A 13,137-nucleotide genomic window follows, 5' to 3' on the forward strand; every position below is an offset into this window, starting at 1 on the left:
ATAGTTCTTGGTGTTCTATTTTTCTGTTGTTATTGTGTACAATGTCTCCCTGCCATATGTTCCATGTTAGGAGGATATTGTATACAAACGATAGGTACACTAGGACCAAAGGTCCATACACCCAAGAAAACCTTTTTTGGTAATGAAGGATATTACTATCCAAGAATTTATGGCGATCGATATTTCTGAAGAATGTGATTCGGGTTGTACAGACATTGAGGCGTGGGTTTTTGAATAAAGCGAATGTTTGAATAATACTCTTGGCTTAGGCTAAAAGGAGGTTTTGTCAAACTGTATTCATATAATATCGCCTTGTTATGAATATGGGCCTAAACCCATTCGCGCATACGGAAAACCACATTCGAAATGCTCCGATTTCTGATAAACTTCGCCATAATTTTAACAACTATCCGCCATTTTGATTTTAACTCTTGCTTTGTGTCCTAAAATGGTGGACTGCGTTTTCAACTACAGCCGAGCCAAACAACCTTTGAGTTACGTCAACATTTAGGCTGACTGAGAGCAGACTGTTCTGTGCAAAGAAACCTTGTGACTCGTATGAGCTGCAATCCAAGTGTTGTCTGCGCTCACAAGCCTCTTTCCTCATATAAACAGCAGAACAATGTAGAACAAACTCAAACCATGTGCTTTGGTTGTAATATATTGTGTTCTCTCTTGAAACTAGGCTTACTATGAGCTGGAGACCCAATACTGCCATTGTAACTTCATGGACAAGCAAACTTGTTAAATCTGTTAAATAATATTGTCATATTTGTCATATGATCTGGGAACGAACCCTAGCATGAAAATTATTAGTTTGGAGAGGGGCTGGACAATGATTGGAAAACTGTATAAAATAGCTTGCATTAAGATGTCCAGCATTCTCACCCCTCACTGTGTCTGCTGGTACACACTGCGAGGTGTTGGGAGCCAGATAGCTATCTGTTTTGCTTTAAAATCTGTACAGAAATAAAGATACTTGTATCTTTCGACCCGTGATTGGAGTATTTCATTTTGTGGTACTAAGTCTAGATATTTCTTTGGTCTTTCACCTGTAAAGAAAGGGAGCTAACAGTGCAAATATTTTTTAGGAAGCACTACACTTATCAAAACCTAACTGAGAGGCAGTCCAATCCCTACGATGAGAGGAGCCTTATGCTCAAAAAGTACTTTCGGATGCAGATGCACGCGATTGTACTGAAGAGCAAAAACGGGGCTCTTACAGGGGCTGTAGCGACTCAGGAAGGTGGGTGAGGCGATTATGGATAAGTTTCCCACTATTCGAGGAGGGTCCCCCCAAGATGGAAGAACAGGTTCCAAGAGAGGGGACACTCGTGCGTAAAAATGGATGGATGCACCAGGGGCCACCGGTAAGGGTTGTAATTACTTACCGGCCCGCGGCACACTCCTGACCAGACTTTGGCAGTCGATTCCACTTACGTTGCAGGTTCAAATCCTGCATTTGTGCGGCTCTGCGGCTTACAGCAGCTGAGTTCCAGTGATGATTCCGTGGCGGGACAGTGGCGATTTCTCCACTCCTGATGAAGGGATCAGCTCGATTCCACTGCAGCTCATCTTAGGGCAGAGGGGGGCACAGCAGCAAGGCACCCACAAAGTTTGTCACCAGGTCTGGGCGACACGTTGACCGTGTGCACTCGGGTTCAGGCGTACTCTCCTAATACCAGACCTAGGGCTTCTAGGTGTATACAATTCGTCAGGGGAGTGTCTTGGACCCAGTGCTTACGATCTCCAAAGTCTCAAGTGTCAATTTAAGATGGCGGCGGTTCCAGAGCAATGGTCCTGTGTGCAAGCTGCTCAGTTCACCGGTTGGCTCAGGAACACTTCTGAGAAGGCTTGCTTTCAGATTAAGGTGGAGGTGCTGTGAATAGTTGGTCCCACTATTCAAATGGGTTGAAGCACCTTTGCATACCTTCTAAGTTCAATCAGAAGCAGGGTGTCCAGCCGGACAAAAGGGGGCTCAGGGTGCCAAACCTTCCAGCGGGCCACCAGCGATTCCTCGACTCGGCTTCTTGGTTTCAGGAGACTTGGCTCCTATCCTAAGTTTGGTGTGAACTCAAGAGAACAACCTGGAATGGGTGTTAGTTGCCTTCACTTATCCAGAATCTCCTTCATGCCAAAACGAAGCAGACCCAATGAGAGACCGGCTCACATACAGCCATCCCAGACGTGGACCAATCACAGACCACGGTGGTCCCAGTCATTCCCAGCACACCAGAATCTATGGCACCCAGGATGTGTATTGGAACTAGACAGTCCAGCCCCCATCCTGGGGGCACACACACGAGGCCTGCAGAAGCCTGCAAAACTTCCGTTTGCGCAGGGATCTGCATGACCAAATAAGGGTTTTCCTGGGTTTGCTCGACCTGGGGAAGGCAAAGGGACAAGATGGCCAAACTACAGAACAAAGGACCTTGTGTAATGGCCATTTTTGGGGCCAGGCCACTGTCCTGTGCCCAACGTGGTAAACACGATATGGAGCACATAAAAGGGTAAAAAGAAATGGGAAAATTAGCAGCTGCCACCAGCTCTATCCAAGGCACATCTGTACTTCTACCGAAAAATCCTTTGAGGGTGTCTAGGAAAGACCCCAGCGCACTGTACTGTTAGGTACTTTGTGCACTGATAAAATGTTGCTAAAAAATAGCAACAAAGTGAAAGACTAAGGGAAACAAAGTCTCCCAGTACTGACTGTCTGAAGGGCATGTCAATTTTCCCATAACAAAATGAGCAAAAGACCAGTGGAGTGCAGCAGAAGGCTGTACTCTACTGGCAAAAGTCAGGCTAGGATTGTCAGACAACAGCAAAATGTTGGGGGTTCACAACTGAAGGGAAAATTACACATACATTGAAATTTTTCCTAACAGATGTCTCTATATGTCTCTAACCTAATGTACCTAACGTTGTACCTGCATTCCTGATCCTGTAACAAGAACTTAAATAAAAGAGTTATTTATCCACTCGAGCCAGCAGACTCATCGTTACAAGGAAAGCTTATACTTTTAGCATTGGCAGCAAGCTGACTGGAAGGGATTGTGCCAAGGAGGACCCAGTAATGGCTGTTCAAGGGGGACTACAGCAGAAGTACCTAAAGCAGCAGAGACACCCATGAGAGATATCCGCCGGACCCCACCCCTCTCCTGCATCCCGATAGAGAAGACTCTCTCTCTGCAGTGAAAAGGAATGGCAGTGAGACAAGAGAGCACAGCTGCGTATGCCATAGGCAGCTAAGCCAGCTCTGTAAGAGGCAGTGTCTGGGTTACAGAGGCCAGTCGGTACTACAAGGGGCAGGAAAACAGAATCTGCGAGGAAAAGCAGACCAAGGGCTGTGGAGGGCCACCAATTTGACTGCTGCGAGGGGCAGCCAAGTCAGGGGGCATTGACTGCCGAAAGGAGGAGCAGGCTGCAGATAAGAGCAGCCATGTCTGTAAAATCGAGCGAGAATGTTGGGAGAAGAAGCAGCCATCAAGCTACTTTGAACTGAGTTCTGCCTACCGGGACAGCAGGGGGCAGACACGCTGAGGCTTTAACAGCGTCTGCAAGGGCATCCAGCATGCTGTCGCTGCATGGTTCGGCCGGGATAATTCATCCCTAGCAACTATGAGAGAGGATTAATTCTGTACAGAACTGTAAGTGAGTCTGTGCCAGTGTGAACAGCAGAGCTCAGATAGCACTTCTAGCCTTTGTGTGAAGTTTTTGGACACTCACCAGGACAGTGATGATGCAGGGTAGAGGGCCACAGCATAGCTCCAAGGGAGTCAGTCAGGACATGTGCCGGAGTCGGGAGACAGAGTATCCCTTGACATCAGAGCTTTGCTCGGCTTTCTCACCATAGTGGTGACGTCGAAGAATGTCAGAGGAGTGTGTGTTCAGCAGCATCTGATGTTGCGGACAGTCTGCATTTCAAAGTGCTGTTTTCTCCTTGAACAAAGTGCTGGTCCCTCAGCAGGCTCTGGAACCTGGTGCTTGTTGTATTTGGCCCGATCACATCTGGCACCCCCCCCCATGATCTCCCTTCCATACACAGAGCCACATGCACACCTGTGTTCGTTTCGGGCTCCCTGGTCGCTCTGTCGCAGACGGGAACGCCCCCTTTATTTGTACTGCACGTGGCTAGGTGCAACGTCCCTCCGCCGCATGCGTGTGCCCTTAAAGGGGCAGCACCACAATCCTCCTTTTTCATAACAAACAAATAAAGAAGGTCAACTACACACACGATATTACAACACACTGCACACAAGTAAACAACCCCTTCAATCACAACCACCCCAGTCCCATTAGTCTCTTCTAGTCCATGGACTGGTCCCACCAGTTCAGGGGTCCAAAACATAGTTACTCAGGTGGGCAAGCTTCCCCCTCCTGACCCTCAGGGGAAACCTCCTGCCTGCCTCCCGGATCGGGTCCTCCTCACCTGAGCTCCCCCGAGCCAGGGAGCTTGTCGGATGGGCCAGGCCACCGCCCTCGCCCAGGACAGCATTCTTGTCCCTTCTCTGCAACACCTACGACCTGGCTTCTCCAAACTTCTTGAAGAAGCTGACATTGCGTGCGACAGAAGCAGTCCCACCAGATGTTACCATGGAGACATGCACTGCCACCACATCCAACGGACCAGGCTCGTACGTCAAGGACAACTTTCCTTGAGGATGTCTGTTCTTTACGAGTACTTCATCGCCAGGGACGAAATCCCAGGGGCGGAGTCCTCTTCTGATGTTTTCCTGCTCCATCCTGAAGCACCTCTCCCTTTCCACCTGTTCGTTGTCGATGACCGCCGGTTCTCTCTCACCCACCTCAGGGATACGGCCCCTGGGACATTGCCTGAACATTGCATCCGCCAGGGCCACGCTGGTGGATGTGTGTGGGGTGGCCCGGTTCTCCTGCAGAAACTGGTAGAGTCCTGTGCAGGCTCTGCCCCTGACCATGACTGATGTGGAAAACTTTGTTCAGTGTTCTTATAAACCGTCATACTTCACCTTTCGCCCAGAGCCATAGAAGAGAGACTTTGCAGTGATGAACGCCATACTCCTACATCAGCGGGGCAAAACTATCCCCTTGAAAAGGCGGACCATTGTCCAAGCAGAGCACCTGGGGCAGGTAGTGGGTGGCGAAGATTTTCTCCACCGCGACGGCCACATTCTCGAACGACACTGACTTGATGAACTTCCAGGAGCCCTGTTCAAGAGCTGCCTTCAAGACGATAAAGCACTCGTCCTCTGCTGCCGCCTGTTCCAGCTCATGAATCGGCACCGAGGTTTGAGTGGATGCTTCAACCACCAGTCTGATATGCTCATCTGCCTCCTCCACACTGATGAAATTCTGCCTCTCCGGATCATCTTGCGGATGTCTGGACAGATAGTCGGCCGCATTGTTCTTGCCAGGCAGATAAATCAGGGAGACACCATATTCTAGCAGTGCCAGCATCCACCTTTCAATCCTTGCAGGTGGCTTAGACGTCGACACCGCCAATTTGGCCAGCAGGGGCTTGTGATCTGTGACCACTGTCACCGGTCTCCTCAGCACGTAGAGGCAGAAGTGACGACATCACCACAGCACCGCCAGGGCCTCTCTTTCAATCTGTGAGTACGGTTGTTTCATCTCGGACAGCTTCGTGCTGGCATAAGCAACTGGCGGACCTCACTGTTGGCATCCGTCTGCGTGAGCACTGCACCTAGTCCAAAAGGGCTGGCATCAACCATAATTTCCGATCATAGGGACGGGTCGAAAAAGGCCATGGTGTCCTCTGCTGTCAAAGCCCCTTTTACATCCCCAAAGATGGCCTGCTTCAAAGGCCCCAACTGCCAGGCGACATCTTTTTTAGTCAGAGCCCACAGCGGATCCGACCGTAATGCGAGATTCTTGATGAACCGGTCACAATATGTGACTACCTAAAAATCTCCTGACTTCTGACACGTTCTCAGGGGTTCGTGCCTCTATGATGTCTTTTACTTTTCTAGGGTCCGGTGACACACACCCTTCCTTGAACACAAAGCCAAAGAACTCGATCTTTTTCTTCAGAAATTCACATTTGTCCCTCGGCAGTGTCAGCCCAAGCGATTGGAGTCGCTCAAGTGTCCTGGCCAGTCTGCCCAGGTGCTCCGCCTCGGACCGCACAAATACCAGAATGCCATCGCTTATGTTTAATACAACATCCAAGTCAGCTAGGGCACTGCGGATAATGTTTTGGAATACTTCAGCCGCTGACGACACTCCAAAACCCAGACTCTTATAGCGGTAGAGGCCACGGTGGGTGGTAAACGTTGTTATGTACGTGATTCGGGGTGCAGCACCACCTGATGGTATCTGGCCCTTAAGTCAAGTTTAGAAAATAACCAGGTTGTTTGTAGCTCAGCGATGATATCATCTATCATGGGGGTAATGTGCCGCTTCCTCTTGATGGCCTTCTTTGGAAGCCACATGTCCAGGCATAGCGCACAGAGTCCAGTTGTTAAGGTTTTTGGGCGATGACGATGGGACATAGCCAGGGTGTCGGGCCATCGACCTTTTTAATGATATCCAGCTCAACCAGGCTGTCCAATTCTTTGTCGACCAGGTCTTGCAGGTGGAATGGAACCCGGTGGTGTTTCAAGGCGATTGGTTGGATCGTCTCATCAATGTGGAGCCTCACCGGATCACCTGCCATGCGATCGATGACTTCAAACAGCCGACTGAACTTTGCTAGGAGCTCTTGCACATCCTCCAGGTAGAGTAGGCAAAACTCACAATGCCCAGTGTCTCTGCAGCTGGACAGCTGAGCAAGGCGTTGCTGCTGACCGTCGTGACATAAAAACGGGCCCTGATGAATGACCCTCCATGCTCCAAGTTGGCCACAAATGCCACGTCCAATGGGATAGGCCATTTACCGCCAAACGTGAAGATACGTGCTTTAGGTGTCTGTAGCTTTGGCGACTCGTCCATGGTATCATAGTGTCCCCGCGCCATGGCGTTGACCGATGCTCCTGTGTCGACCAACCGCGGAACTGTGGACTCGTTCGCCTTTACTCGACACCGTGGCTGTCTCCTGTTCTTTGGCCGCAGAGTGCGAACACTCAAAATGAAAAAGACGTTCTCCTCCTCTTTCTCATCATCGTCTTGCCGAGGGACCCCATCATCACCTTGATCGACTTGGGCGACATTGGGCGGGCGCTGTTGTTTTACAACCCTCCCTGACAGGCCCCCTCAGGACTACCACCGGCATCGGAGCGCTGCACATTCGGGCATAGTGATCTGCCGCCCCTCACCAGCCACACGACTTCCCTTGTGCTGGGCATTCAGCAGGGTGTGGGAGGTCATACCCACATTTTATGCAGGAGTCCATTGCTCTCGTGCCACAATCTTGTTGATTGCCGATTGGACGTCTCGCCCCTCTGCCTCCTTGGCCACAGCCTACTGCGCACATTTCTTCCACCTTCCCCGGGAACACAGCCGCCTCCATTCTAGATGCCCTCACCTTGCATACCTCCTGGCAGCGTCCAAGTTCAAGGATCCGCGGTAGCATGATCCCGGGTTCACGTAGAACTTGCCTGCACAGTAAGCCTGACGGGCACCCTTGAATCAACTGGTTATGAATCATCGTGTCCGCATTGTCCCAGGCACATGGCAGAGCCATTCGGCGCAACCTGCCGTAGAAGTTATCCAATGACTCGTCATCCTTCTGGTGGGCAGAGCACATAACGAACCGTTTATAGTCAGCGTTGGCAAGTGGCATAAAGTAGTCCTGCAGAGTATTCTTGGCTGAATCATAGGTGGCGTTGGCAGGCTGCAGGAACTGAAATACCTTATGGACTGCCGGACCTGTGGAATATAAGAGAGTCGCCACCTTGCTGTCATCATTGGTATCTGCAGTGACCCTGAAGTATATATCCTGTCAATCCACATCCTTCACCTTGGACCCAGGCTAGATGGAGCACCCGAGATTTCAAATTCAGGCATAGGCGTCACTGCCCCTTGCTGTCTCAACACCAGTGGTGCCTGAGGAACAGGATTCACAACCATACTCTGGTCATAGTTCTGCATGGCAGCGAGTGCACAGGCACCCCACATGAAGACAACTGGGGCTGCAACTCACTGACCTGCACTGGTCTGCTCCTTTGGTGAGGCTGCACTCAGACAATGAGTGTGACAATGTTGGTCAGGCACTGCTCCTTTATGCTTCTGATGACTTCCTCCACCACCATGCAAACAGCCAGAATGCCCTCACAGGCACCTCTTGCAAATGACCAAAATCGTGAAAAATAGGGCACCAGGCATGCACCCAGGAAAACCCCATTCCAATACTGTCCAATACTGTCCAGATTAGGGAAGTAATGCACAGAAGGGAGTCGCTTGCCACACCAGTGGCTCCACAAATTGAGTTGGGTGGGCACAGGGGATCAAACAAAGAGATGGCAGGCCTCCAGCTCCTCACCTCACAATCGATGAGAACAAGTGTTGGTTGGTTGACATGTTTAGTGTGGTATGACTGTTAAGGCCTTTGTATTAGAACAAATATACAATGGAGAATTGCATCTCATGTTTAATGTTTTTACCTTCACAGGAAACCAACAGCAAATGCAGACTCAATGCTAAGGCACGGAATTCTCGAGAATAAGTGTTCTTCATTTACTATGTTCCTGGGTCATTTGTTTACCTGTGCTGTGTGCGTCAAGTTGTTTTTGTGTAGTAGAATTATATGGTGGCCTAGCAAACCACCACTTAAGCTGAGGCAGCCAGTGTAATTTGCGTTGTGGTAGAATTGCCCCCGTTGTTTTGGCCTCCGGCCAATCTACGTGCTGTTTCAGGGGTGTTGGACACCCGGCATGTTGTGGGGTTTGGGTGAACCCCTACATTGGAGGTTTGTGGAGGTGTTGGACACAAAGGTTTATGGAGGTGCTGGACACCTCACCTAATTTAGAGTTGTTGAGGTGTTGGACGCCACAGGGCTGTTGTTTTTGTTGCTGTATGGTTTAGCGGGTGTTGGACACCCGGGTCTGTGTTGTATTGGCCAATTAGTTTTAGTATTCATTTGTTTTAGGGGTGTTCGTGCATTTCTGGGGTTGTAACGGATGCATTTGGTATGTGGAGGTGGACACACAGTACCCTTGTGGGGATAGTTCATACCATTCCTTTTGTATTTTCGTGGTGGGCGCCCGTTACTCTTGTGGGGGTAGATCACTGTACCATGTTTTTGGGGGGTTTTATACCAAGATATATGTGACATTGAACACTTTTAATTCTTTTGCTGCAGGTCTTGGAAGCTTAGTGTGCTCTGGTGAGCTAATAGTGGGACAGTGATCAACTTTGGGTTTATGGCCGGACGGATGATTGTATTTTTAGTCTTCGACATCAGATGTACAATTAGTGCACTGCCTTGGTGTTTGGGCAGTGTTGGGAGCAGTTGCTTGAGATTGTGGGGTGCTGAGCCATGCAGTGCACCACTTTGTTGTTTGGAAGGTTGTAAGAAGATGGTCACATTGGCTGTGTAACGGATGCCTGTGGAGTTCAGAGTGTTTGGGGCTACTCCCTGTTTAGTTCAGTGTTAATTGCCCTGCTGTTGGGCCACATACAAGGACTGCTGAGTGTTTGGAGGTAGTGTTGGTCTTAGTGTGTTTTCACATTCAAGACGTTGAGGGGTTTTGGTGGATTCCGAGCTTTCTCCTGTTGTTGGACGGAAGGAGTTTATGGTATTAACTATTAAGGACCTTGGAGTTGGTAAACCTTTGGAAATGTTTTATCATTTCACTTTGCTTGACCTCCATTCCCTTTGGTTTAAGGGAGGGAGATATGTTATACCCTGCTTCTCGCCTTGTGTCTGGTGTGATGAATCCTGCAGAGTCATCACTGATCCCCAGCCTGAAGTCTCCTCCCATGTGGCCTGGGGAAGGAAGCCGCTACCTGATCTTTATTCTGGGGGTGGCATTCTTAGGGTGGATCACATGGCATCCTCAACTCCTCCTTCTTGGAGACTTCAACGTCCACCTGGATGCTTCCTGCCCTTCCTCAGGACTCTTTCGCGACCTTTGTAACTCTCTCTCACTCTCCATTCTTCCGTCTGGCCACGACTCACTCTGCAGGGCATACTCTGGATGGTCTGATCTCCTCAGACCTTCCCCTTTCCATCCCTCTCTGGAGTGATCATGTTCTCCTTTCCTCCCAACTCACCCTCTCTACCCCTCAGGCCAAGCCAACTCCAACACTGCCACCCACCTTGACCCATGAAGCGCGTGGCAGTTTAGGCTTTTGCCACCACTTTCTCTGCCCCCTCCCCCTTTGGCTGACTCACACCCTGACACAGCCCTGGCATCATCAAATCCCACACAGGCTTTGGCCAGTAGCCAATCGCCTTTTTGCCTCTCACAGGAATTTCCGTTCCAATCTCTCTCCCCTGATGATATCTGCTCAGTATTAGGGAAGCTGAAGCCAACCGGTGAGCTATGCTGCACTGCCCTTCTGATGCCACTCAGAAGAATATTAGCAACAAACACTGCCAATCAGCACCTCCTGGAGCATTCAGAACGAACAAACCACACCATTTAAACGCTATGTGCTAGCACTGTAAAGGGGACATACAATTTTTTACAAAAATAAATAAAGTTGTTCCTCTCTGTTATGTTGTTATCTTCTGCCTATTTTCAGCACACAAAAAACATTTCCATCTATCTCATTCTCAGCATTTTCACAGGCATTTTTCTTGCTATGGATAGCCTCCATTTTGTGAGCTGCGTCCAAGGACTTAAAGAGGAGGTGACCTAAGAGGAGAGGAAGCGCAGGCTGAAGCTCATTTCAACCAGCAAAGGGGCAACAGAACCGAGTTCTATTTCTTTGCCTTTACACTAACAAGTGTACTTTCCTACTAATCCTGCGACAACCATAGCGATAGTACCAAAAAGGTAAGCACTACTATTGTAGATGCAAGAGTACCACTACAATCTGATCTGCAACACTATCACCGCACTATTTCTACCAGAGGCATTGATATTACTGCTAGTCCCAGTATTAGTAATTTGATTAATAATAGCAAACCCACCAATACAAAACTACTACATCCATTACTAGTAGCATTGTTATCAGTAGTAGCAGCATCAGATGTAGAGGTAGTATCAGCAGAAGTAGCAGCACTTTGAATATCAGCAGCATTACTCCTTCCACAACTGCCATTAACTAATACTGCTGACAGTTTTAGCACTCCTTCTACTTGTAACACTACTACCAATAGTAGTAGCACTAGTGGAAGTACTACTACTATTGCTACCATTATTACTGCAGCAATGCTACTAGAGTCAGCACTAATAATGTTACTACTATTATTATTGCCAGCAGTAGTCCTAGTAACAGTGCTATTGCTGGTATTACTGCTGGCAGTGCACATACTACTTCTGATGCTGTTAGTAGTACTAATACTGCTGATGCAATAACCACCACTACCAAAAATAGTACTTTACCTAACATTGCTACTGGCAGTAGTAGAACTACTACTGGCAGTAATTCTATTAGTTGTACTGGTAATACTAATATTGTTATTTTAAGTACTTCCCAGAGAGGCAATAATATTATTGCTACTGGTAATAGTGCCAGCAGTGGTGCTGCTGTTGGTGGTTGTACAGTGACTACTACTAGTTGTATGTCTACTTCTAGTTCTGTCACTATTGCTGGGGTGGTATTAGTAGGTAAGTACACTTAAACGAAAATGTCACCTTTACTATGGCCCTTCACTGCAATAATGGATTGGCAGACCTCACTTCCTTCCTCTCCTCCTTTCTCCTTATATCCTTGAAAGCAGCTCACAAAATGGAAGGCAACCATAGCAAGAGAAAAGCTTACAAAATGCTAAACTTATGATAGATGGGAAACGATGCTTCGCTTTTTTTGCTGAACTTGACGCACTGCGTACCATGTCCATGCCCTTTCCCCTGCACTTGGAACTGCCTGGATATCGTTTTTTTGCACACTTGACAGCTGCGTACCTATCCATCTTGCCCGATTGCTGCACTCTCCTGGCCCATTGTTTGTGGCGGATGATCATATCTATTGTGCCCACAAACTACATCTGTGTGAACTGTGCTGTCTTGTGGATACGCCGCAGTTTGCGCCCTGTGGGACGTCACTGTGTTCCCGTTGTTATTTGCACACTTTTTCATCAGGATATGCTTCGGGCCTATGGACTTTAATTGTATTCACTAAACTCATGCCAAGCACACATTGGACACTACGACTCGTGACTAAATCTCAATTCAGTCTGTGGCAAGGTGGACCCGCTGTACTCTGCACTGATGTGCCTTTTTGTTTCGTTTCTATAGTGGCAGCCGGGTGCCCAGTCCTGGCCTGTTGGCCTCCCCGGGTTGGCCCCTTCTGATGAAGGAGCCGGAGGGGCTCGCTCACAGACATGAACCCCATTGAATCTGCTTGAAGGCGGACATGCCTGTGACTCCCTTCGTCTGAGTGACAGATGCAGTGGTTCATTTCTTAGCAACAGGGCATATAGTAAGCATGAACAGCTGGTGAACGCGTGAGTGATAGAGAGCTCTGACATTGAAAGTGGGATTCTATGATTAATGAGACCAAAATGGTGGAGCGAGTGTTAGTGATTTCCCTCAGTAGTCACCTTTAGCCAGTACTGTTATCTGAAGTTAAAGGCAATTACAAGCACCTTAGATCTTGAGGGTGTATCAAAGGACACCCCTCAGAGACAGTGTTCACTTGGGGGAACTCTAGGGCTGGTCAAGGGAAGAGCCACGCTTTAACAGGGGTTTTCCCGAAAGGAGAACCTGGGAGAATTAGCTTCCACTCACTCATCAGAAAAGCATTTTAAAAAAAAGGATGTTGAAAGGTCATCAGGCACACACATGGCTGAACCACAGTATGTGCAACCCTCTGAGGGAAAGGGTGAGAGAATAGGCCACCCCAGTTACAGGAAACCTCGATACATCAGGGGTTCCAGCCAGGTGCTTCGGGCAGGTAGGAGTCCTGCCCAAGCTGATGATCCTAGGAATGTAGCAGTCTCCGACAGGGAGGCCAGGCAATGCACCGTTTTGGTTGCTATGGTTATGGTTATTAGGATATTTATTGAGCGAGGACCTAGGTTCGAGAAGCAACAGAGGGCTTTTCATAGGTATGCAACAGTGCAGATGCATTACGGACCGCTTGCGG

This window comes from Ambystoma mexicanum, chromosome 3p, assembly GCF_040938575.1.
Source record: "Ambystoma mexicanum isolate Mex_15411 chromosome 3p, UKY_AmexF1_1, whole genome shotgun sequence".
In the NCBI taxonomy this organism is placed as follows: domain Eukaryota; kingdom Metazoa; phylum Chordata; class Amphibia; order Caudata; family Ambystomatidae; genus Ambystoma; species Ambystoma mexicanum.